General features: G+C 49.4%; 3 long non-coding RNA genes across 3 annotated transcripts; all 3 read left to right on the top strand.

The window, feature by feature from the left end:
• Window positions 1–1,246: 1,246 nt before the first annotated feature.
• On the top strand, window positions 1,247–5,909 carry LOC146434137 (uncharacterized). Its single transcript, XR_014853630.1, has 3 exons — window positions 1,247–1,824; window positions 4,597–4,747; window positions 5,220–5,909. It is a non-coding gene; the product is annotated as an uncharacterized LOC146434137 (long non-coding RNA).
• A 94-nt stretch (window positions 5,910–6,003) lies between these two features.
• LOC146434136 (uncharacterized) lies at window positions 6,004–8,103 on the top strand. The gene is made up of 4 exons (XR_014853629.1): window positions 6,004–6,164; window positions 6,590–6,709; window positions 7,334–7,376; window positions 7,991–8,103. It is a non-coding gene; the product is annotated as an uncharacterized LOC146434136 (long non-coding RNA).
• Window positions 8,104–12,011: 3,908 nt separating this feature from the next.
• On the top strand, window positions 12,012–16,300 carry LOC146434135 (uncharacterized). The gene is made up of 3 exons (XR_014853628.1): window positions 12,012–12,104; window positions 12,992–13,217; window positions 13,301–16,300. It is a non-coding gene; the product is annotated as an uncharacterized LOC146434135 (long non-coding RNA).
• Window positions 16,301–25,344: the final 9,044 nt, after the last annotated feature.

Here is a 25,344-nt window from a genome sequence, read left to right as displayed (position 1 = left end):
CAGGCAGCAAGTAGGATTAACTCCAAGGGGTTTGGAGTTAAGGGGATGAGGTTATGCTCTGCTTGCAGCGACAGTGGGGCAAGTCTGGAGCATGGCACTGGCTGCGGGAGGTGTTTCCATAGATTCTGACCTCCCTGGTGTCACACACATCTCTGCTGCTCCCTGTGGCTTCAGGCAATTTTGTTGAGGTCCATTAGTGTCACACTGAGGGCAGTGCTGGACAGGTGGGTTTGGATAAGGCTGTCTAGCCTGAGAAAGCCTTGGGAAAGGCACTTTTGGAAAGGGTGCCAACCACAAAAGGGGTGGTGAGTGATAAGAAGCTGTTGCTGTGCTCCTGCTGTGCATCCCTTGTCAATCACGCTGGCTGCCAGGGAGAGACACTCCTGCATCAATTGCAGTTCCTCTCAGCAGGAGCTGGAGGACCACGGGCTGGATGGAGCAGCATCTCCAGCAGAAGAGGAAGGCAGCCTTTTGCCAAAGCAATACCCAATCTAGTCAGAGGTGGCAGGGGGGTTGGACTAGATGACCTTTAAAGGTCCCTTCCAAGCCAAACCACTCTGTAATTCTGTGATTCTACTTTCTCCTGCAGCCTTTTTGCTCGCAGACAGTATATCCCACGCTGGCAGCTCATCCATGCTCTGCAGAGCCCATCCCACAGCCCTTTTCCCAGGCAAAATCCCCGTTGCACCCAGCACTTTCTGACCGTTCCAGGCCTTCTGGTAGCGGTGCAGCAAATAAAATGCAATCCGCCCGTATCATAAAGTCCAATAAAAATGAAACTGAACATCCACTTTGCAGACAGCAAGTACACTGTAAATTTATGAGATCATATCTCGTGGAGGACAGGGTACTTAAGGGGGGAAGGAAGGGGCTGGCAAAAATGGGAGAGAGCGGCCGAGGGGTAGTAAATATGTTTTCAATAATGAAGAGGCCCGATTACCCTCTTTGCAATAAAAACGTGCACAAGGCAGAGCTGCCGTAAAAATTACTCCCGAGCAGCCTGGCGTATTTGCACCTTGTCATCTTGTCAGCTCCATGCAAATTTCCAAGGCGCCGGCAGCGGGTCGGCTCTGCGGGGCTGCCGAGGAGAGGGGGACGCTGCTCCCTCCGCCCAAAAAAGCCATTTCCTTGACAGCCCTGGCACCCCCAGGTCCTGTCCGCCGCCCCCTCCCACTCTGGGAACGCACCGGTTCGCCCGTAACCGTGGCAACCAGCGCGAACGCGGGATGCAGGGATGGAGGGAAGGATCACCGGGGTGTCCTGGGTGTCTCTCCAACCAGACGAGGTCGGTGGGAAGCACAGCGGGATTGGGGATGTGGCTCCTGTGGGCTGCATGGCCAAGAGCCCTGGTCACATCAGCAGGTGACGTTTCCCTTTTTGGGAATGCATTACGCATCCTCCCTGTGGCTGGTGGTACCACGTGCTCTCTAGGGCACACCAACAGCACTGGGTGCTATTGAGCTTCATGTATTTAAAGCAAAAAATAAGCATTTTGTCTTGCCCCAGAGCAAAGGCTGAGGCCTGACTTCTTTCAAGGTGCTTTCTCAAGAGGTGAGTGTTTAAACTGATTGAAACGAGGGGATATAAAAACAGCACAGGAACAGCTTCAAGTAGTCTGAAAATCAGCCTGAGCTGTCCTCAAATAAACCATGCTGGGCCCAGAAGAAAGCAATTACACAGGGGCTTAGCTGAGCTGATTTAACAAAGCTGCAGTAATTAAACCTCATACACTTCAGGCAGGGGATTCAGCTCTGAGTGCTATCAGGATCCTGTCTCGGAAGGTAAATCTTTTTGGTGTGAGCAGCTGAGAGGATTTAAACCAAGGTAATTCTCCTTTCCCTCTTTCCTGCCTCTTGGCTGAGACACTGTCCTCGTGGCTGCTGCTGGGGTTAGCAAGGATTTCTTTTGTGGAGCACAGACAGAGCAGAGCAGAACTCCCAGGCCCATTGCTTCCTGCACCAGGACACCCAGCCTGGAGCTGCTCTAGAGAACCCAGCAGGCACCTGACTGCTGAGGACAATTTACTGACTTGATCCTGCAGCTTCAGTGGAGCAAATCCCATCCCTTGGGGTTCATGACCCCGACTGGGAGCCTGCTGAAGCTAATGGGAGCCTTTCTCCTGCCTTCAATGGGCTTTGAATCGCGCTGCTGAGGCGGAGAGAAAGCGCCAAGTGTCAGAGCCCCATTAAGGACAGGGATGGCTGGGGGTCCCCCACAGAGGCAGCCTGGCAGCCCTGCTGGGGAGCACGAGCCCTGACCCGCTGCTGGAAGCACTGTCCGGTGTGCCAGGCGTCCCTGCCGGAGCCACAGGCTGCAGGGATGGAGAAAAGGAATAGTGGTCGTGTAGCTTGACCTCTCCTATTCACAGAGAGATCAAAGGAGGGCCAAGAAAGAGCAGAGGAGGCTGTTGTGCCCAGGAGCTGAATGGAAGATGAATGGGAGAGGAGTGGGGGCGAGCTGGGGGCTTGGGGTTGCAACAAAGCCCTGGGATTCAATTAGAGGGAGAAGTTGTTTCTGGAATCGCGGCGATAAAGGGATGAGGCTGGGGCAGGAAAGGCAGGCAGGGGCATCAGGGAGAAGGGGTGTTTTCCGTGTCAAGGGTGCATATATTTGCATGGAGGGACAGGAAATGGTGGGATTAGAAGTGCTGGAGGTCTCCAGCTGGTGGACAAAAGGAAAACACTGGTGGGTCTCCAGCACACCAGGTAAAGGAGGTTTAGTGAGCAGTTGGTAGTATCATTGGGTTAATGTGGGATATCTGTTCCTGGGGAAAGAAGAGTCTTGGGGGTGTGTGGGTGACCACCTCCCTCACCAAGGGTGGGAGAACAGGGACAAGCCTTTTTCTGATGGTCATTCCTGCAGTAGAAGCTGGCTAGGGTTGTGGAAGGTGCCCTGTTAGAGTTGCTGGGAAATGACTGAACTGGTGTGGAAGGGCAGGAGGGAAGAAGGAGAGCTTTGGATCTATGCTGAGGTTCCTGGACTCCAGCACTGGCTGATCCTGCCCAGGTAAGGCCTCCAGGGAAGCTGATCTTGAAGGGGGAAAAGCTGTTAGCGAGAGGAGAGCCAGTCACAACTTCTTGTGGGCACAATTCAGACCACAGTGTTACAGGAGAAAGGAAGCACAGGGAAAGAGCTCAGATCTGAGAAAGAAACCTGGGGGAAACGAAAAGTAGGTCAGGCCATGAAGATCAAGTACAGAAGTGCAGCATGCAACATGCAGAGACAAGATCAGAGAAGCCAAGGCACATGGTGAGATGCAATTAGCAGGGGACATCAAGTGTAACGAGACATTGCTCTAGCACTACCTCAGCAGTTGCTGGAGGACCACAGAGGTGTTGGTTTGGTATTTGGGGACAGGGAAAGCACTCAGCAGATGATGCCAAAGAAGCAGCATCACGTTTGTTTTCCCCTAAGAAGGTCGGCTGTGATCCTAATTAAGTACTAGGGGAAAACATACTTATCTTTAAAAAGCGAGAAAAGTAGGGAAAGGATAATGATGAAGGTTTCAGTCTAACTGCAGTTCCTCGGAAAGTAAATACTGAGGTCTTTTATCAAACTTGTAAAAACCTAGGAGGAAGAAAGCAAGGGTGTGAGAACAGGTAACACAGGTGGCTTCAAGGGAAATTGTGTCAGACCAGTAGTATCTCCTCGCCTTTGTCCAGAGAAGCTGTGGCTGCCCCATCCATTGAAGTGTCCAAGACCAGGTTGGATGGGGCTCTGAGCAACCTGGGATAGTGGAAGGTGTCCCTGCCCATGGCAGGTGGTTGGAGTGAGATGAGATTTCAGGTCCCTTCCAACCCATTATGTGATTCTGTGTAGCAGGTCCCAGGAGAGAAGGCAAACAGCAGAAGCTGAGCATCCTGGGTTTGCCAGATGGTTGGCAGGGTGGTCTCATAACTGTGGGAGAATCAGCTAGATGAATGCTAGAGGCTGAAAAAGTGGCCAGAAATTCAAACTTGGACTTGCACTGAGAGGATTTGTTGAACAACAACTCTGGTATCTGGTGATGCTCCATGTTTTCATTGCTGACCCAGGATGGTGGAACAGGGCTGCAGCTGTTTCCAGGTGACACAAGCCTAGCTGAGCTGGAGAACCAGGCTAGCAGATAAAATAAATAAATATGAGTCAGGGTCTGGGAGGAAAAAAACCACTGAGTGGAGCAGTGTTGGTTTGGGGCTTTTAGACACAAGCTCAGTGGGAGGTTTGGTCTGGCAGGCACAGGTGAAAAGGTGCTGCTTCCACCTAGGTAAGCAGAATGAGATGATAGACTAAAATACACAGAGAGGGTGGCTGGCTGGCAGAGAAAGAAGATTCTGCAGGAAGAGAAGAGCAAGTGAGAATGGACATGGTCAGAAAGGAAACAGGACAAAGAAAATGAGTTACATATCCCACTTGCACTCTCCTCCTTTGAGAAGGACTGGGGAAAAAGTTAAAAACATGCAGAGCATTAAGAAATGTTCAGCAGGTTGTGCCTTATCCTAAAGCTGCAAAAGCTTTGGCCAGGGGGAGCTCTGATATTTATTTGCTCAAACCAATGTGGTGCATGGTTAAGGGATGGAATTCTGCCCTTTCCCATTGTGCTGTTGTCAAGCATAGGTCCAGCAGAACTGACAGAGACACTGCAATATAAATCCAGATCTGGGAGTGAATGTCCCCTTTTGGAAACTCTGACAGCCCAGGAGCATTTTGGAGGGAGAGAACAGAGGGAGGGATCTTCAGAAGAAGAAGAAGAAGAAGGTGGCAGCAGGTTGGTGAGATGGAAGGACAGGTTTGTGATGGGCCATGCTGGCATCTGGGCTGTGTCCCTGCTGTGTCCCTGATCTCCTGCACAGCCTGCCCTGCTCCCCTGGTGTTTTCCAGCCCCTTGCCCAAGCAAAGAGAGGCTTCTCCTTGCAGGGAGGGAAGGACCTGGGGTGAGACCATCCCTTGCTTGCAGTGCACCTAAGGGCTCTCAGCTACTTCTCAGGATTTTCATTCCTAATGTGCTGAGTGGAAGAAGCCCCAAAGCCCATGCCGTGGGAGAGCCTGGAGGAGCAGTTTCCACCAGGACACAGCTCCTACGCCTGTTGCAGGCAGAATATTTAATTTCAAAGCCCAACAGATCAAATGCAGCTGGTGGGTGGAGCTGTGCTTATCTCTCGCCTTGTCCAGAAGTTTGAACAGCAGAACAAATGATCTGATCACGTTTTTATCGTGCTTCTCCCCCTCCCCTCTACCAGGGAGCTATAAACCAGGGATAATCTGTAATTCTCCCTGCCTAATTGTGCTGCTTGGCCACCTGAGCATCGTTGCCTCTCCGAGGAAATGCTTTCCCCTTCCCGGCTCTCCGGTGCCGGCAGGGACACGGGGCAGCGCCGGCTGCCTTCACAGCTGGCTGCCAAATCCTGAGATCCAAGTGTTCCCCGAGGTAATCATTTGCTGGGATGCTAACTGGGCCGTCCACAGAGTGAATTAAAAGGACATTCCTCCACCGGCTCAGAAGCTGTGGGAATCCTGTGGCTGTGCCCAAAGGGTAGGGGGGAAATCACAGAGAAGTAACTGGAGCCTGGGAGCCTGTTTGCAAGGAAATTAAACTAAAAATGTGTAGAAAAACAGCCGTGGGGCTTCACATTTCAAACTCAGAGTGGTATCCAGTAGGTCTGAAAAGCTGTTTAGCATGTGAGCACTGGCTCACAGACTGCAAAATCTTATTTTCGCTAAAATATTAGTGCTCTTCCCTCCTTCATTATAATAAAATGAAATGGAAAAGTGACCATTTGTTTGATTCAATCCAACTAAAAACCGATTGCAAACACCCAGTGCTGTGCAAGGCATTTCTTTCCCCATTCCTTCCCCCCCACCCCCTCGTAAAACATCCATTTTCAATAGGTTTAACTCAGAGCTGCCTGTTTTTCTATGAGTGGCAGGGGAAAAAAAAAAACCACCACCACCAAGAACTTTAAAATCAATACTTTATATTGTCTGGGAATTTTTTTTTTTTTTTTTTTTTTAGCGGAACACTTTTGATGAAAAGGTGTCAGCCCTGCCCGGCTCCCCGAGGAAGCTCCCTCTACGGGCGATGCTGCGGCAGCGTTGCTCCAGCTCCACGTCCTACTCCACAATCCCATGGGTCAGCCCTGCACAGGGGTCATCACCACTGCAGGAGCAGCCGGGACTTCCAGATGGTGAAACTTTTAGATTAAATCCTCGTTTTTCTTTTATTTTTTTCTCTTCTATAGAATATGGTTTAAAAAAAAAATCACACTAACCTTCCATTGTCATCTGAAGCGGTAGGATGCTCTGGTGCCACCAGAAATGGGATCAGTGTGGGTGCCAGGGGCTGTGCAAAGGGGTGGATATGCTCAGCTCTGAATGAAAATTTGCATCTTGTGATGAAAATATGCCTTATTTTCAAAAAACCTTTCAAAAAAGCTCCTGCATTTCTGCTTGTAAAGGAAATGGGGGTTTGGTGCCTGGTGGGGAAAGCTAAAGCCATTTGCTCATTTTGCTGTCCCTGCCCATGGCAGGGGGGTTGGATCTGGATGATTTTCCAGGTCCCTTCCGACCCCAACCATGCTTTGATTTCCTCCTCTGCACTTTGGATTTACAGCTGAAGGCACTTATGGGGAGCTCAACCTTCCTTCCCACCACAGCCACGGGGGGGAAGTGGCATCTCTGCTGTCACCAGAGCTGTCACCCAGCAGCAGGAGGGGCAGGATGGAGCTCAAAGGTAAGGACTCACAGGTAAGGTAAGCAGGTCTTCTCCCTCACTGTTTGCAAGACGCTCTAGAAACATTTGTGGTGGCTCCAGAGGTTCAGTTTGGTTGACCCAACCCAGCTGCTGACTGTTCAGTCAAAATTTAACAGACTGGCATGGAATACACTGAATTTTCCACCTCAGGTGCTGCTGTGATCTCTGTTAGTGCAGCTGTTTGCTAGGCTGTGATGGAAAATGTTGAATTTTAACCTTATATAAAGGTTTGGGAAATGCTTCTACTCAGCAAAGCCAAAGTTTCAGAGTCGCTATCAGAATGGGCATAAAATGCTATAAAGACATTTTGATTTGGAAATATTGGCACATCCTAAGAGTAAGTTCAGGGTCAAGGGGAGAAACCCTGTAGCTGTGAAATCAAAAATTCCCTGCCTTTGTGGAAGATTTGGAGTTTGCCAGGGGCAGGAGATCTGCCAGAGAGCTCTTTGCAGTGCAGAGCTGAGGCTCAGCAAGCTGGAGTAAAACGGTGTCGAGGACAGACTGCTTGGTCCTTTGGAAAAAAGAATCAGCTTTTAAGTTTGCTGGTTCTGAAGGGAAAAGTTGTTGTGCTTTCCTGATCTGTTGTTGTTATCCTTCTCCAAGAGATGATGTGACAGCATGGGCTGGACCAGAGCTCCTCTGCAAGGTAAAAGCTGACTGTGGGCCACTGCAGGATGTGAAATACAGGCTTAAATCTGTGGCTGCTGCTCCAAATCCCCTCCAAGTTCTTGGGGTGCTAAGGAAGGGGCATTGAACCCCAGAGTTCTTATAAAAATGCATGTCACCCACTGTGGTGGGTGGTCTGTGGCCCTGGAGGTGGCAGTGATGGGACAGACTGGAGTGTCTGGGCTCGGAGATGTCCCTGACAACTCTGCAAAGCTGAGTTATGTGGAGTCGTCACGTTAACGCACAGCCAGGGAGAAAGATAGGAGAAATACTGCCACGCACAGATCCATATTTTTCTCCACAGAGTAAAATACTGTGTAATTTTATCTAGTTACTATAAAACAGTTTATACCCCTTGTTTATTAAAAAAAGGGGGGGAAACCCCCCATATTTCACTTTCCCTACTGACAGGCTATGGAGGAAAAATAGATGGTTTCCTCTGCATTTAATATTTCAAACCAAGTAGACCCAAAAGAAAAGGCAGCAATTAACCACAAGTACCAGCAATGTGTTCCTTATGTTTCTTCTTTCTGGATTTGACTACGAAGAATCAGTTTAGTACAAACTTATTTACAGTCGTGTTAAATCTTTTAGCAATAATTTTCCAAGCTAGGCAGGAAAGCAACGCAGCCATGCTCATCTTCCAGACCTCAGACTTCTGAGATGGGACCTGCATCTCACATTTTGCAAGGATTCAAAATCCTTTGCAGGATGGTTAAAAAACAGTCAGCACCTATCTGGCGATATGCTGGAGTAAATTTATCCACGTACACAGGGCAGCAAATTTATGAGCCTTGCAGAACCCAGAAAAGGGCGAAAATTATGAAAACAACAATGACTGTGATGCAGGTTCTCTACCTGCATATATCCTTGTATATGCAGGGCTATGCATTTTCCCAATTCCACTGTAAATTCCACATGAGCCCTGCCCTGTGGAGAGATACCTGAGCATCATCTTGCCCACACCTGAATCCCTTTGCCATCACTGCTTGGTCTCTTGCCACCTAAATAGCAGGGCTGTTATAGCAGGGTTAGCTGAACCCTCAGCAGGAATCCAGCAAGGACACAGAGTTCCTCGCCTTCCTTCTCCACACAGCCTGCACCCAGCCTGGCAGCATCCTGTGACTAACTCTTCTAGACTGGATTTCTCCAAGGGACGACCAGCGCTTAATTTGGTTGACTCCGCGCTCTGCGGGAGCTCTCATCCATGCCAGCTTGAGTCCTAGCAAAAACCCATCATCATTAGTCCTCCAAAGGCACAGCTCGGATATTCTCCACCCCCGTTCCTGCAGGCTGGGCTGCACTGCGCGTTCCCACAGACTGGAATTCCCCTGGTAGGCTCAATTACAGCAATCAGCCTTCATGCTCTTTTCCATGGCACTGCTGCCTCCCACTCTGCACGGACACAGTGGTGGAGCAGCAGCTTTCCCGCAGGTGTCGGGGGAGATGGCACTGCTCATCCAGACCTGTGGGCAGGCTCTGTGGTGTTTGGGGCCCAGGGGCTCGTCCCTGAGGGGTTTGTCCTGACTGGAGCCATTTGGGATGTACCCTGCTGCTGTACTTTCAGGAGTTGGAGCAGAGTGCCAAACACAGGCTCTCCTTGGGCAGGGTCTTCCCTCCAGCTCGCAGAAGATTTTTTCTGGTGCAAGGCAGGGCTGGGCTGGGGAGGATCTGGCCAGTGTGCATTTCTCTTTGCTAACACTTTGGCAGCTTCTCAATGAACAAACCACTAGAAAACAAATCTGGAGCAGCCCTCGGCTGCGGTGGCCAGACCTCGGCTGTTAACTGGGCTGAAGAGTACCAGCTGCTCTGCTCCTGCCCCAGGGAGGAGAGGCCCTTCTGCTGTGGTCTGGGGACGAGAAACATGCCTGAACCAGCTCCTGCAAACTGAGATGGCTTTTAGACTCCAGCTCTGGATCCAAATCTAAATTTCATGGCTTTGCATGCTGAACCAATGTCTTGGCTCCAAATATCTCTGTGCTCTAAAAGGGCAAATAATATGGTGGTGACAAACTCTTTTTCTGCCCTTGGCTCTGTGTAATGCTGACTTTGAGGTGCTCTGGCTTGGGCTTCCCCAGCTGCACTGCTGCAGCCAGGACAGTGCTTGAATTTAATTCCCTTTTTCCATCCCTCTGGCAGTGGGTGCTGACTGGGCAAAGTGACCTGCCTGAATTTGTCCCGCAAGCTGGGTCATGTTGCTTGAGCCATGGGTGCTTCCCCACGGCAGGAACAGCTGTGCTGAAGGGGGACAAACCCTCTCTGGCGGGGGATGGGGAGCCAGGGTGGCTTTTCCAGCTCTCCCTGCATTGCCCATCTGACCAGCTTATCCCCACTCCCCACTGGTGCCTGTGGATCCCTTCCCATACCTTGCCGATGCTCTGCTCCTAAGCTTGGCCCCCTCCCAAGCCCTGTAACTTGAGTCTGTCAAGCCTGAGGATGTTGTGGAGCTGAAATATGTGGAGATGATTTCTGGTTTGGGAGAGCTGTGGGTAAGGTGGGTAATGCTGGGGGCTCCAGTCCCAGGAGGGGCTTGGCAAGAGGGAATAAGAGCAGAGCAGGGAATATGTTATTTTGGCTCTTTTAAGGCATTAACTACCCCTTCCTCAGAAAAGGACTGAGCCTGGAGAGCCTCTCGCTCTGCCTGTGTTTTCTAGCGGTGCCTGTGCAGCAGCAGGGTAATGCTGGTGCTCAGACACCAGCTGTGGTCATGCAGGGCTCTGCATCTGCTGGGTGAAAAAAGAGATTTCCCTGTTGCAAATGGGAAAGATGTGGTAGAAGAAATGTATTTTCCTATTTGTGTAAATTTTACTGGTGTTTCATAGTTCAAAAGGCATTGCCCAGCTTTGCTGTGGGGTGAAAAGTGAGGGAGGAAACGATGCTCATGTCACACAAGATTTTCTCCATCCTCTTCAAGTGGGAAACGCTGGGTGAGCTGCTCAGCATCTTTCTCCCAGGTTTGCCCTTTGTGCCAGTGGCTGGAGCAATCCCCAGCCCTCACTGGGCTGTGATGAACAGATAGAAACATTCCAGGTGTCACAACACCCCTGCCTGTCTCCTATGGATGAGTACATAGCCCTCCCTGGACGAAAGGGCCCAGCAGCACTGAGCCATGGCAGGGTATGTGTTACAGATGTGCTGCAAAATCTGTGGGTGGGGAAGGTGGTGGGTCATCTGAAATCCTGGCCAGTCCTCAGCAGCATCTCTGAGGGGCCATCCTGACCCCAAAGCTGTTGCAGGAGGTGGGCTCATCCCTTGAGCTGTGTTCCCTGAATTGGTGCTCAGCTCCCACCCTGCTGCTGTCTCCCACCTCTTTCTTCCTTCTAGGATTCCCCTCCTGAAGCCGCCTCAACCTGCTGTGGCACCTTCTGTCAAACGCTTCACACGTTTGTCACCAAAATGTTTTGGCAGCAGCAGCATCTCTAGGTTTTGACATAATCCCGACAGGAGACTTTCTCAATTATTACTAATGGAACATTATGCTCCTCTTTGGGAACTCCTGCATGAATAAAAAGGGTCATTAATGACATCTGCGCAGAGCCCGGAAATTATTAGTCAATGCTGATACAGTTTTATTTTATTTTTTTAATTTTTACATATATATTTTCTTAAGCTCCTGCTAATTTCCCACCTTGCCTCCCACCCCCTTCTCCAAAGTCTCCCGTGCAAAGTGGAGCCGAGTGGGTTATTGTCAATGTTCTTGCTTTTGTGCAGGTAAATGCTCTTCCCCTCCCACCCTTCCTTCCCTTTTATTCCCTCTTGGCTTCTTGAAAGATTGTAGCTCTTGTTTCAGTCCCAAGAGATCCTGTCGCACCTTTCTCTGGGCTAGATTTTATTGCCAGTGAAGCTCAAATACTTATTGGACTTGGACAAATCAATATTACCCTGGTCCTACCAAGGCAGTGCTGGAGAGGGAGCAGTAGCCTGTGTCCTGCTGCCTGTGGACCTCAGGGTGGCCTGTCCCAATCCCTGCAGGATGCTGGTGGCACACAAGAGATACTGGGAGAGGGACTGGAAGTGTCCCCAAGTGCCACATAGAGTCACACCATAGGGAAGCTCAGCTTGGATTGTTTTAGAGGACTTTTTAGACAGCAAATCATTGGGTTTTTTCTGTCCTTCTGCCAGGAATTCAGTTCCCTCTGCTCAATACTCCTAAAAGTTACCTAGAGAAGGCTTTTTCTTCCTCTTTTTCCAGAATTCTGGAGCAATTTGAGGAACTGTAACAGAGACCTACAGAGATGTGACAAACAAAAGGTGTCTCTTCTCTGAACTATTTCAAATGGATCTGCAAGTCATGACCACTGAGGAGGTGACAGGTGCAGGACTGTGCAGGGTGCATCTGTCCCTTGTCCTGTGTCAATAACATGTGGGTTTGATGGCAGTTGCATATCCAGCAGGACAAAACCCTGAGGTCATTCCTTTTGCTGCATTGCTGTGCCAGCACATGAGGTTTGGAGGCACATGGAGGGTTGGGTTTTATTCCCAAAAAGAGGAAAGGGAAGATTTGAGATGATGGTTAGGCTTTTGGCAGGATCTCTCATGGCCTGTGGAAGAGGAGTAAGCTTTTGTCTTCATTAGCTCAAAGCTTGTTTTTCTTTTCTGGGTTGGCATCAGCCAGACCGGCAGCACAGAAGCTGAAGATGGTGTTGGTCCATGCCCAGCAGGGAGGATCTCAGTGTCCTGAAGCCACTACAAGATGCCCAACTCCACGGTGAGTGTTTCCAGTGCTGCTTGGTGGGACACTCTTCCCAAGCCATTGGCTGTGACCAGGGGAGATGTGGCTGCTGTGGGGCTTGCCTTGCTCAGCTAGGCACACAAGGAGCACCACCTGGGCCTGGAGGTTGGGTGGGAGATGTGACAATTCTCCCGTGGGGCCTGGACTGATTGCAGAGCTGCTGCATGTCCCTGGGGAAGGCCAAGCAGGGACAACCAGCCTCCATTCAAACCTGGCACCTGGGGTAAAAGGTCGGCGCGGTAACTCTAAAAAGAAAACTACTAAACAAGAAATAGACTCCTTTAAAAAAAAAAAAAGTCCCTCGGAGAAAAGATATTTCAACCCCTTTTTGATTTATGACCTACTATAGGATATTGAGACGTTATTTACAATCGATATACGCTCCTGCAAGGCTCCCGCCGGAGCCATAGACCCTGCCTGTTAGAGTGGAGACCGGTCAGCCTGCTCCACTGGAAGTGCCAGCCATGTCCTGCTGGAGCAGGCTATAAAGCTGGACGCAGCTGTATATCTTTCAGAAAATGGACCTGGTTACACGTGTCTTTGGGCAGCTGACACAGGGATATAGTTTAGGGCTAAGACAGCAGTTCGGTAGCAGAAATCAGCATTCCTCAACCTTGCCAATAATGAAATCTCTTGCGCAACATAGAGCACTCCGTGGCCTTAAAGGTGCAAAATGGAGTTGTTCACTTGACTCATAATGGAATTGGGCCAATTTTGAAGCGAGCGCTGGATTTTATTCTGGGGTTTTATCTTTAAAGGGGGATTTGCAAACACTTTAAGGAGGGGGGGGAAAAAAATTCATTTGGCATAAAATTGCATCCTGGCCGAATTCCAGTTTGGGTAATTACGTTCTCTTTCTGTAGTGGTTGCAGGACAAAGGGCCATTCATCACGCTCCAAAGTGCTGCAAAAGGCTCCCGTGTTCCACCGGAGAAGTGCCTGTGCTCGAATCCAAGCGAGAAAGTTTTCTTCCCGTGCTCTGGGCTGCTCCGGAGGGTAATGGAGCTTGGCACCGCTTTTTAGGATCCTTTTGGGTGAGATAGAGGGGCAAGGACCTTGTCACGAGCCACTCAGGCTCCAGCAAATCTGGGTAAGTAGGGCGCTGAGCAAAATAGATTCCTTGCAGCCTCCCGTGGCTCGCCTTTCACCCCGAGGACATGCTTGTCTTTGCAGAGTGCCGACGGAGCTCCAGGGGATCCTGCTGGAGCAGAGGAGCTGGATTTCCTCTCTGCAAACCTCCCATTTTGGAAATGCCTATAAGCAAGAAACTGGGTCGCATCCAGCAGAGCAGGGCTCAAGGACTTGGGGAGCATTCAGAAGTGGTGCAGGGGAGCCTGGAAGGATGCGGGTGCTCTGCCTTCCTCTTCCCAGGTCTCCACACAGGCAGAAGAGAAATACTTGCAAACCTTCCTCCTGCTTTCCAGATAGAGAAGGTCATGCTTAAGTAGTGGATCCCAGTTTTCAGTGGAGCATTGGATATTAGGAAGGAATTCTGCCCTGTGAGGGTGAGGAGGCCCTGGCACAAGTTGCCCAGAGAAGCTGTGGCTGCCAGGACCTGGAAGTGTTCAAGGCCAGCTTGGACAGAGCTTAGGGCAGCCTGGTCTAGTGGAAGGTGTACCTGCCTACAGCAGAGGGATTGGAACCAGATGAGCTTTAAGACTCTTTCCAACCCTAACCACTCTGTGATTCTAGGATTCCTTAGCTCCGTGGTCGCTCTCTTTGCAGCCACTCCCCATCCAGGCAGAGGGATGGCAGCCCCAATGCTCAGGTAGAGGCCAGGCGAGGAGGCAGCAGCAGGAGCAGCAGCATCTCCAGAGGGCAAGGGAGCCATGTCTGCATGCCACCCACCAGCTGACCTGCCAGGGAGCATCCTTGGCCTATGTGCCTTGAGAGTGTCCCTTTAAAGCAATTTGTAGACTGTTATCCTGTATCATTAACCTAATTAGTGTAATTGCCGCCATTTATGTAATGAGTATAAATACTGGAGGAATCCCATAATTAGGAGATGTAATTAGGTAATTAATAGATGACATGGTAACAAAAATCCAGGGGAAACTTTGCAAGGTGGACACTGTGTGTGTGTTTTTGTGCATGTGTGTGGCTATTCTTGCCAGGGTCTGTCACAGATCTGTTTTGGGGTTGGCTCCAGCCTGAAGCCCCTCTGCATCACATGGGCAATGTCAAGGGACCTTCAGGTGACATGAGAAAGCTCTCTTGGGGTTCTACAGACCTTGCAGAGGCGATATGGAGAGCCAAGATTTGCTTAACGGAAAGAGCAGAGCTGTGGTCATTGCCTTGCCATGCTGACATGCTTTGCTTTTAGATGCTGGGAGGAGCAAGGTGAATTTAGCAAGGTCTGAGACATTCCTCAGCCCCAGTGGAAGGTGGCTGAAGTCCCCTTTGTCCCATAGTGCCTCTCTGCTACAAGCAGTGCTGGAAATAGCCTGACAGCCAGCTCCTGCACCAATAGCCTGACCGGAGGGATGATAAGGAGCCCCAGGGTGTGCTCGGCTGCCTGATAAAGTCTCATTTTAGCTCTCCTGTGGGTTTGGCTTAGAAAAGTGATTGGAGCTGGAAATTGTGTTTGTGCTGTGAAGAGCTGATAAAGTTCCTGCTGTGCCTGAGGAGCATGTTTTTTAGAGCATCGTGAGTTTTGAGTGCTTGAGCTGGACTCTTTCTAGTCATTGAAATATTGACTTCTTCCTGCTGCTTTCCATTTCTTGCTCCTCCCAGCCTGTTCACACTTCTAGAGAACTTACACGTCCAGATGTATTTGAAAAAAACAACTTGCAGATAATGAAAGTTTTTATTCTTTGTTATTTTTTATTTTTGGTGTGTTGTTGTTGATCATCTGGTTGGCACCTGCCAGGAGGAGTCACTACCACCAGCTTTCAGTACCTGAAGGTGACCTACAAAAGAGCTGGAGAGGGACTTTAGACAAGGGGCTGTAGTGATAGGACAAGTGGTGATGGCTTCAAATTGCCAGAGAGTGGGGTTAGATTAGATATTGGGAATAAATTCTTTAGTCTGAGGATGGTGAAGTCTGGAACAGGTTTCCCATAGAAGCTGTGGATGACCCATCCCTGGAAGTGTTGAAGGCCAGGTTACGTGGAGCTCTAAGCAACCTGGTCTGGTGGAAGGTGCACCTGCCCACAGCAGAGAGTTGGAATGAGATGGTATTTAAGATCCCTTCCAATCCAAACCATTCTGTGATAAGCCATGAGTATCTTGGTGTAGGATGTCTCCCCTGCAGAGGGTCCTGGGCTCTTTGCACACCATGTTTACCAGAATACACTCGCTTATTTTGAAGAAGCCATCGACCTTGTGGCTTTTTACCTTGGCCTCTCTACCTCACTTTTGGAGCATGTCCTCTCCAAAAATGAGCTATTTTTGCACTCCTTGGAGGAGCACTGCAGGAAGAGACCCCAAGATGTGCAGCACTGGAAGCGCCAGCTGGCAGGAGAGGTCACTTTGTGCAAGCTTTGGGTGGTCAAAGGCTGCGGAGTCCCCGGGACCAGCAGCTAGAGGGAGATATGACCTCACGCTGAGGGCCAGCCTTGCCTACGCCGTGGATTCCTGTCGTGATGCCAAAGAAAATCCTCCTGCTTTCTAGTGTTCAGGGTCCATGTAATGAACAGCCATAATGCTGACTTCATTACGTAGCATAAGTAATTCTTGGATTAAAGGCTTTTGAAATGGCTCCTGCTGCAGTTTCTGCCGAAGTGTTCCTTAGTCCCTGTCTACCTGGGAAGTTTTATCAGGTGTATCATGATCAATGTGTAGGTCCAGTTACACCAGAAAGGCTCTGTCTAGACATTTAAATTCCAGTGTAAAAAGGGCCTTTCTTTCCTTTAGCTTGAATTTGCTTGCACATGCCCTTCACTAAATCAGGGCCTACTTCAACAGTGGAAATGCCTCTCTGTATGCTGTGTTATGCTTAAATTCCCACCCTGGACTGCACCATTCCTGCCCTGAGGCCAGGAATTCCTGCTCCTGCAGTTTCCCGGCTCAGGATGGGGAGGTGGATCCGTGTCTGGCAGCTGCTGGGCTGGAGGGGTCTCTTTCTGTCCAAAACAAGCACGTGGTCTTGCAGGACACCTCTGCAGTCTTTCAGTTTTACCTTCCTCTGCCCCTCTCTGTTTCCTGGTCTCTTGTCTCATGTCCCCATTGGCATCCCCACTCCAGTGGGATGTGTCTCATTAGCTGTAGTCTCATCCTTCTGTTTTATCTGGTTCGGGGATTTGCCCACTGGGACACAAACTTGCAAGAGCCATGTTATGTTTTGGCTCATTTTCCATGTAGTGAGCTCTGAGTCCAAATGTTCCCAGCTTCAAACCTGTTTTGAGGCCTTGCAGACCCTTGGCCTTTGCAGAGCTGAACGGAGATGCTTCAACTCCTACCCTGTGATCACAAAGAGTGACTTGGCTGCTGCCTCTTCAGGGGATGGACTGAGGACTCTCTGCCTTCCTCTGCCCTGGACCAGCACGTGGGTGAGGATCATTGCTATTTCTGCCTTATGCTCTCATTTTGCCCTCACCATCACCAAGCATTGATTTATTCCTGGGGCCATGTCCAAACCACTTTAACACAGACCTCCACCGTGGGTGCAAAGCAGCTGTACTTTCTCTTGTTGTCCTTTCATGATAAAAACCCTTTTTGCTATGTGTCTATCTCCCCTTCAAGGTCTAACTCTGCTTGAGTCCTGCCAAGTTTCATTTTGTTTCTGTAGTTTTTGATTTCCAGATGTCTTCCTTTGCTGATCTCTCCCCCACCTCATCTTTTTTCCTTTGTAGTCCTGATGATAAGTGTGAACACACTTTTCTACAAAACATGGTTCCAGGCTCAAAGCCTTGCTTAAGTGGTTGTCCCACCTGGGTTTCACACTCTAACTAAAAAAAAAAATTAAATTTCCTCCATGTTCAAGCCCTTAAACTCTTCAGTTGTGCTGAGTGCATTAATAGTGTTGTAGTTCTGCCCTAACTTTGTGCATCTTTTGTAGTGAGCTTGATTTATCTCTCCAGGATCAATCTGAAGGTGTCTTCTAGAAATGATAAGCTGTTTTCCAAAGCTGTGGCTAAACAGGCATCCAAGGAAAGCCACAGGTGTGGGTAGAGACCTGAGTGTAAGGAGCCTATTGGGAGCAGTTTTCTGGAGGAGGAAGAGGGAGCAAAGCTTTAACTGGGAGCAGTGAATTATGTCCCCCTTAAGATTTGTCCTAGTTTAAAGCAAAATGGATCCAAGGAAGTCACATGGCTCATGTTAGGGAAAAAAATCCTAATGATGTCTTTTTTTTCCTCCTAACTATCTCTGTCTACAGATTTGTTGGAAGACAAGTTGCCGGGAGAGTGTTACCAAATAATTATCCTGTGCCTCCTTAGAGTAACCTCTGCAAGAAAGTGTTTAGATAGAGAAGCCACGTGAACTAGTCATTAATATCTTATAGGTCAGAGTTACGGATGTTGCATTGTGATGAAATATGTATTTCTTCCTATTTCTTAGGAAAATGGGCTTGTGAGACAGAGCAAGATTTATGATGATCTTAATTAGTTATTTCCTAGCTTTCAAAATGTTTGGGTTTGAGAGATGATATGATAGATAATTAACTTGTTGTCAGACAGCGACTTTTAAAATGAAATGTTTGTTCTCAAAGTATTATTTATCTCAATGTGCATCATATGCATGCCATAGTGGATACATACTGGTGGTACATATAGATAAATATGTGGATATGCATCCCTGTGGCCATAGGAGCTGGGAACATGGGTTAATGCTTCCATAATGGGCATCATTCCTGGCTCTGTGCAAGGCTGAGTGGAGCATGCAGAGGTCCCAGATCTTCCATGGGGGTTGCTGCTCTTCTTGCTCTGCTTGTCCTCACCCTCCTGTTGGAAGAGAGTAAAGGGACTAGTGTTCTGCCCTGCCCTTTCCTGTGTGGGTTTATGGGCTAGGGTGAAAGCCAGAGGGATTTTCACAGGCTGAGAGATTTGGGGTTGTTCATGCTGGAGAACAAAAGGCTCCAGGGAGACTTTAGAACACTTTCCAGTACCTAACGGGGCTAAAAAAGAGCTGGAGAAGAACTTCAGGGGTGTTAGGACAGGGAGAAATGGCTTTAAGCTGACGGAGAGCAGAGTTAATTAGATATTAGGAAGAAATTCTTTCCTGTGAGGGTGCTGAGGCACAGGAACAGGTTGCACAGAGAAGCTGTGGATTCCCCATCTCTGGAAGTGTTCAAGGCTGTATTAGACAGGGCTTTGAGCAACCTGGTGCAGTGGCAGGTCTCCCTATCCACGGCAAGAGGGGCTGGAATGAGAGGATCTTTTTAGTCCTTTCCGTCCCAAATAATTCTATGTTTCTAGGATAAGTCCTCCAAACCAGTGAGTTCCAGGGACAACTGCCAGTAACATGGTGCTTGTTAAGAGGTGGGGAGCTGTGCTATTTTTTGCTAAACTAGTAAAGCTTAAATGAAGGGAATTATATCCCTCGTTGCTATGTCCCTGAAGGACAGAGAGGGGGCTGGAGAGAACCTTCAGGGAAGGCAGAGGGCAGGATTGCACTGACCCCAAAGGATGCTGGATGTGGTCCCTGAAGCCGTGGCTGCTGCGATGCCTCGTTGCTGCGGGGGAGCAGAGCTGCTGCAGAAGAAAAGAGGTCACCTGGAAGTTGATTTATTTTTTTTCCTTTCTCTTTCTTTTGCATTTTTTCATCAGAGCTTTATAAATAACAGGCAAAACCCCTGGAGAAAAACCTCCCAACCAGCTGCCTGTTGCAAATACTCCAGGAAATGGGAGGTGGCGGGGGAAGAGGGAAGGAAGGCTAAATTTGGTGGCTTTTATTTTTATCAAGGGCTATTTCCATTGGCTTTAAACCCATGTTAAAAAAAAAAAAAATTAGAGCCATGACAAACTTTTGCCAGCACCATAGGAGTCTGTGGAGCTGAGCCCTTGCTCTAGCCAGCACGGCACAGACGTGGTGTCTGCGCCAGCCCTTGCTCCAGGACTTGACAGCTCAGACACTGCCAAGGCCATTGCAGGGATGGGGAGCTCAGGGACAGAGATGAGGCGATATATTTCAAGGCCTTGCAGGATTTCTACAGCAAAGCCAAGAGAAGCTCAAAACTTTCTAAAATGACCAAAGGAGGCATCTGCAAGTCCTCACTTTTCTGCAGGGCTGTTGTACTCTGGTCCTTGGCACAGCACTGTAAAGCTTAAGTTAATGAGCCCAAACAGCCAAGCAGAAAGCAAATCCCTTCTTTTATTTTGCTTTTAAAAAAAAATTCTATGACAACCCTTTTCCTCCTGACTGGCCCTTGCTAAATCTTGCTGTTTGCAACACCTGAAGTCGAGGCGTATAAAATGACTTGGCAGCATCCCTCTGACATTCCCCTGGCACTCTTCGGAGTGCAAGGGTGTTAACCTTGGTGTCCTGGCTGTGTGCCAGGGTAAGTAATTACATTCGGCCTCTATAAATTAGCCCCACGCTCGCAGCCGGGGAGCTGCAGCGTCATTTCCTCCCGGCTGTGCGATGCCCGACACGCTCCACCCGGGCACCGGTTGCATCTCGGTGGAGGACGGGCACGGGGAGCAATGTGGGCTTGCTCGTGCTAACTCTGCCTTAAATTGTTCTAGGGTTACAGGTCTGGCTCTCGATGCTCCTGTGTTCAGAAAGGAGAGTGCAGAGCCTAGCAGGATCGGGCTCCCTACCCCAACAGGGTGACCTGATAAATTGCCACCAGTCAGCTGAACCTCAGTAACGGCCTCTCAGCTCTCAGCTAAAATTAGCTGAAATGGCATGAAGAGAATTGCTGAAACCTCCACGAAAGTGATTTAAGGCGAAGCACGTGACCTCGCATTTGTCACGGGCCGGAGCACGCGCAGGCTGCTGGCACAGCGCAGGTGATGTGCGGAGCGTGTTCAGCCCTGTAGTCCTGAGCTGGGACTCCGTGCTTGGATTGCATGCTCCACCTGTGACCTCGTCCCACTGCTCCCCTGCACTGACTCAGCTTAACCCCTTCTGCTGGCACCCAGCTTTTGGGGTCTTCAGCTGGAGTGGAGTTTGGAGCACAGTTAATTTAAGGTTAGGTGCAATGCGTTGGTCAGCTGTGTGTATTTCCCAATGCAGACACCAAGATAACCCTGTCCAGTCTGGGCTGAGATGGAGTGTGTCTACAAGGGGGAGATGATAAAGCAAACAGGGCTGAAAGGTCTAACCAGGAGGAGATGTTGTGCCAACTTCCAGACTGTCTTGTCATCATCCCTTTTAAAGGTCTGCTTGGTCTTCAATTTCTGAGTAACTGATGGAGTCTGCACCTGGGATAAGGTAACCCTGGATGTACAGACTGGGGAATGAGACTCTGGAAAGCAGTGCTGCAGAAAGGGACCTGGACATTCTGGTCAGTGGGAAATTGAGTATAAGTCAGCAGAGCCCTGGCAGCCAGGAGGGCCAGCTGTGTTCTGGAGGGCATCAGGCATTGCTGGTTGGGCCAGGGAGGAGATTGTCCCGTCCTGCTCTGCTCTGGGGCAGCCTGACCTTGAGCGCTGGGGCAGTTCTGGGTGCCACAAGTTAAGAAAATTATTAAACTATTAGAAAGTGTTCAAAGGAGGGCAACAAAGACGGTGCAGGGCCTTGAGGGGAAGCCATATGAGGAGCGGCTGAGGGCACTTGGTCTGTTCAGCCTGGAGGAGACTGAGGGGAGACCTCATTGTCACAATTTCCTCACGAAGGGAGGAGGAGGGGCAAACATTGATCTCTTCTCTGTGGTGACAAGTGGCAGAACCTGAGGAAATGGCCTGAAGTTGTGTCAGAGGAGGTTTAGGTTGGATATTAGAAAAAGGTTTTTCACCCAGAAAGTGGTCAGGCACTGAACAGACTCCCCAGGGCAGTGGTCACAGCGCCAAGCCTGATGGAGCACAGGAAGTTTTTGGACAATACTCTTGGGGATGGTCCTGTGCAGGGCCAGGAGTTGTACTCACTGATCCTTGTGGGTGCCTTCCCAGCAGGATATTCTGAGATCCCTGTGCCTCCTCTCCCAGGGATCCAGCTGCCCCAGCTTGGGTGCCCTTGCCAGGCTGGCAGCGCAGGCTGCAGGTCCCGTGGTTGCCCGTGGTGGAGCAGTTCCACCTTTGCATGGCTGTTATGTGTGTGGGAAAGGATTTCAAGAAACAATTGACCAAATGAAACCTCCGTAATGCTTCTAAATACTCAAACACATTAGACATGCCTGCCCAGCTCAGAGATAAATTAGAGCTATTATCACTAGAGCCCAGACAAACAAACTGAGGGCTCTCTCCAAACAAGCCATTCACTCAAGAGACTGGATTTACAAGGGTCATGGAAGCAGCATGAGCTGCAGGCACCTGCTTTCTGTGGAAACCTGTTTAAATTGGCCATATTGACTGGTGCAGAAGGAGGGGAGAGAGCACAATTCTGCCCTTTGGGATGTGGGGAGTCACCTCCAAGCAGGGACTGCGGTGCTGTGATGTACTAACTGGCATTTTGCTGTCTTGAGTCAAAGCTGGAAGTCGGAGACTGATCCATTTTGCTTTTCTCCCACGTGATGGTTGGGAGATCAAGGTGTGCAGGAGTACATCAGAGATGCCAAGGCCACTTGGCTTTGTCCTTGTATTTTTGTGTCTGTTTCCAAGGAGGGATGGGCAGCCAAGCTGGTGGTAAGGTGGCACTGAGAGAGAGGTCAGTTCAAATCAGCATCTTGGGCATCAAGGAAACTGCCTGCAAGGGTAAATGGAAGCCAGAGCATGTCTTTTGGGCGGGGTTTTGCACGGCATCTACAGGAAGGAAGGAGCAGATGCAGGGACAAAAAGGAGTAAGGAAAGATAATTATTCTGCTTGCTGGCTAGGCTGAGCAGGCAGTGCCCTGGAGCAGAGTCGCCAGCACAGCTTGCCACGGCGGCCAGGAGCACCCCGCTGGGGCTGAGCGTGACCGAGGCTGTGACTCGGAGCCTGGCCCAGGCAGGGTGGCTGGAGAAGGGCCATGGTCAGTGCAGGCTCTGGGGCTTGGCTGTGCCCCCAAAGCAGCCTTGAGGAGCCAGGCTGGGGGGAGAGGCTGGGCTGTGACCGTAGCACTGTGGCCCTTGCCCGCTGGCCTGGCAGCTCAGGCCAGCCACCCACGGAGGCTGCCATGGAGGGTGGTATTCTCTTCTGAGGGATGCTCTTGAGCACAAAAACTTGGTCCTCAACCAGAGTGTTGCTTTTTTGGAAGACATCCAGTCTCCATGCACGACCTCTGACTGATGATGAATTTGCCATTTCCCTTGGTAACTGGACCTCCTGATTAACTACCCTCCCTGCTCAAAATTGTCTTTTATTTCCCCTGCAAGGTTCCCTCACTCAGTGTTGTCAAGTCTCGCTATTTATTTTGGGTTTTGCTCCTTACTGTGCCTTTTACCTGTGAGCCTAACGAACATGCCAATCTCAGCTATTTTCACTCTGTGGGTATCTGGGATCAAGTCACGATGAAGATTTTCTTTGACTGCTGAGCAGACAGAGCCCTTTCAGTCTTTTGCAGGGTTGAGCACAGGCAGAGCAGAAGCTGTGCTTGCCACTGCCTTGAGCATCTCCCAGTGCATGGGATTTTATTTAAAGTCCCAGCCTCTGGACTTGCACCACTACAAGGACCTTCCTTTTCAAAAATTTTTTTTGCAGAAACCTGAAAATGCAACCTAAAAGGCAAACAAAAATAATTATTTGTGGATTTAAAAAAAATGCATCAATAGTTTTGTGTTGGGGTTTTTTTTTTTGTTTTATTGTGAGCATAAGAGGTGGTAGATGCTGGTTTGGTGACTAATTTGCAAAGATGCAAGCTTGCTGAGGAGACACCATGGGGCTCAGGGGGTGTCTCCTTCCATCCTACGTGGCTCCTGCAGGCAAGGCAAACACTGACCTGAAATTCTCACTTAGAATTTCTCTCTTCTATCTGCACAGTACCAGCGTAGGTTTAGTTAATGTGGGTGGCCTATATGGCCTTGACAGCTCTGAATTTCAAGTCTTTACCATCTGCAGGTTCCTCTGTGTTGCTGGGCAAGCTGAAGGACACAAGTGGCCTCACCATCAGTGTCATGCACATGGAGAGAGATGGAGTTTATTTTCTGGCCTCCTTCGAGGGTCAGAGGTCCGCTGCATTGTGTCAGACTCTCCCAGGGGAGCGAATGTGCTCCAGAAATCCCATGGATTTGGCTTTCTTTGTCTTCCACTGTGTTTGTCATCCTCCCCATGTCTCCTGGCATTCCTGGTATAAACTATGAGCATTTCACACTGGAACAGCAAGATGTTGTCTAAAAATATTGAAATTATGTGTTTCCCCTTCATTCATTCCTCTCTTTATATTTCTCCCCAGGAACAAAATTTGTGAAGCTGGATCCAGAGCAATAGTAGCTTTGGTGCCTGAACCCCAGCTGGTTTTCTGTTGATTTAAGGCAAGTCCTACTAATTGCAGCCTGCCCCTCTTAACTTTCTCCAGCCCTTGCAGTGAAGCTCAGCCTCATTCACCATTTCCAAGCTTCGAGATTGGGGTATCGTTATCTGTCATTTCTGCTTCTAAAAAGACTCTGGAGACTGGGAGTTTGGGAGCATTCTCCAACCCCCTATAGATTTTGTTATGTGTTATCTCTTCCATAAAAGAATCAGGGTGGTGGTCAGGCCCTGAAACACTTGACTGCTTACAGAATAAAATAAAAAGCTGCAGCAAATAAGGGTTGATGTCTTAGGGGCTGGAAAAAAAAAGAGGAAGGGATGTATATGTCCACACGTTACACATGTACAGGTTCATGTTTCCTACAAGTGTGAAGGAAAGCCCCATTCATAGCATATACCTTATTGTATTTGCTTCAAACCCATCACATGAGGCCCCAATGAGGGTGTCAATAAAATATTCCATGGTGGGCATGTAAGACAGCAGTGACTTGTGTTTTATGAAATGATCTGAGGAGCAGAGAGGAGGTGGGTTGTGTCCATCTATGAACTGTAGAGAGGCTTCTTTGCCCCAGTTTTCAGAGGAAAATGCTTGAAGATTCTCTGCTCCTGTCCTGGTACCCAGGTGCTAAGAGTCAGAAAAGACACGGGTGGGGGCTTGGCTCCCTGGAAAATTATCTTGCTTATTTATGTGATGGCAATGGAGAAGTTTGTGTTTAGAGGCCAGTGAACTAATGAATTAGAAAACAAAGAACCAAACTTGCGTTCATCATTTTCTGTAAAACAAACAGAGTCTTGACTCTCATTTACTGCAGAAGCGTTTGAGAGATTTTCCTAGCAGAGATCAGAGCTCCAGCCAGTGAAACCCTGTAAGAAGGAGTCTGTGCCTCAGGCAGGAGACAGACAGACAGCGCAAGGCAAACAGAAGCAGTGACTGGTATTTGAGCACATTCAAAGGAGCCGAGGAACAGAGCTGGGACCGCGGGGCCAACCCTGGGGACCCCAGGCCATAGACCCATCCTCCTTCCTCCCACAGCAATGCTCTTAACATTGACCAAGACACGATCGTTCATGTGTTGCCCCTGGAGTCAGCGGCTGGAAAGCACTTTATGAGGCAGCAGAAACACAATGGGCTATTATTTTTAGGCTAGAGCCATTCACACATTTTCCCTGCAAAATGCGTAACCTCCCTCTTTGCTGCCTTTAGTTCCTTGTGCTCGCCTAATACTCCCTGTCCATCCAGCATCTAACAAAATGAGATGCTGATCTTGTCTGGGGAGGTAAAACAGTGCAAATTACCCTCATCTGGAAACCCTTTGGGTTTGAACCTGAGCGCTGCGCTTCTGCTGTAGCTCCGCGTCCAAACCCGTGGAGCTAATGACCTGAGGCTGCAGGGAAGTTTGGACACAGACTGCAGCTCCTTCTCCCAGTAATGCTCTCCTCAGTGGATTAGAAGAAGCTTCCCTGGCAAACTGGGAAGGAGTCCAAGCTGGGGAGCTGGTGTGATAGGAACTGACAGGGCTGGAAATTTGATTTCTGACTCTTTGTGCGTGTATTTCTTGTGAAAGAAGAAGAGGGAGAGGGAGCCAGGAGTACTTTGAATCCTGCAATCATTAAAACCAATTCCACTTTTCCTGCCCCTGCCCACCTCCTGATATGTGTGTGAAACAATCTTTACAGCTACACAGCCATCAGATGGTATCGACCCTGCGGTGGAAATTGCTATTGACTGCTGCTGGTGCTGCTCTCTGCACTTCCGTGGCTTTTAAAGCGACACTCTTCAGGTGATTTCA

Source organism: Lichenostomus cassidix, chromosome 8 (assembly GCF_008360975.1).
Source record: "Lichenostomus cassidix isolate B80296 chromosome 8, HeHo_3.0, whole genome shotgun sequence".
NCBI lineage: Eukaryota > Metazoa > Chordata > Aves > Passeriformes > Meliphagidae > Lichenostomus > Lichenostomus cassidix.
Note: the sequence above shows the minus strand (reverse complement) of the source record. Positions and strands in the feature narration are given on the sequence as shown.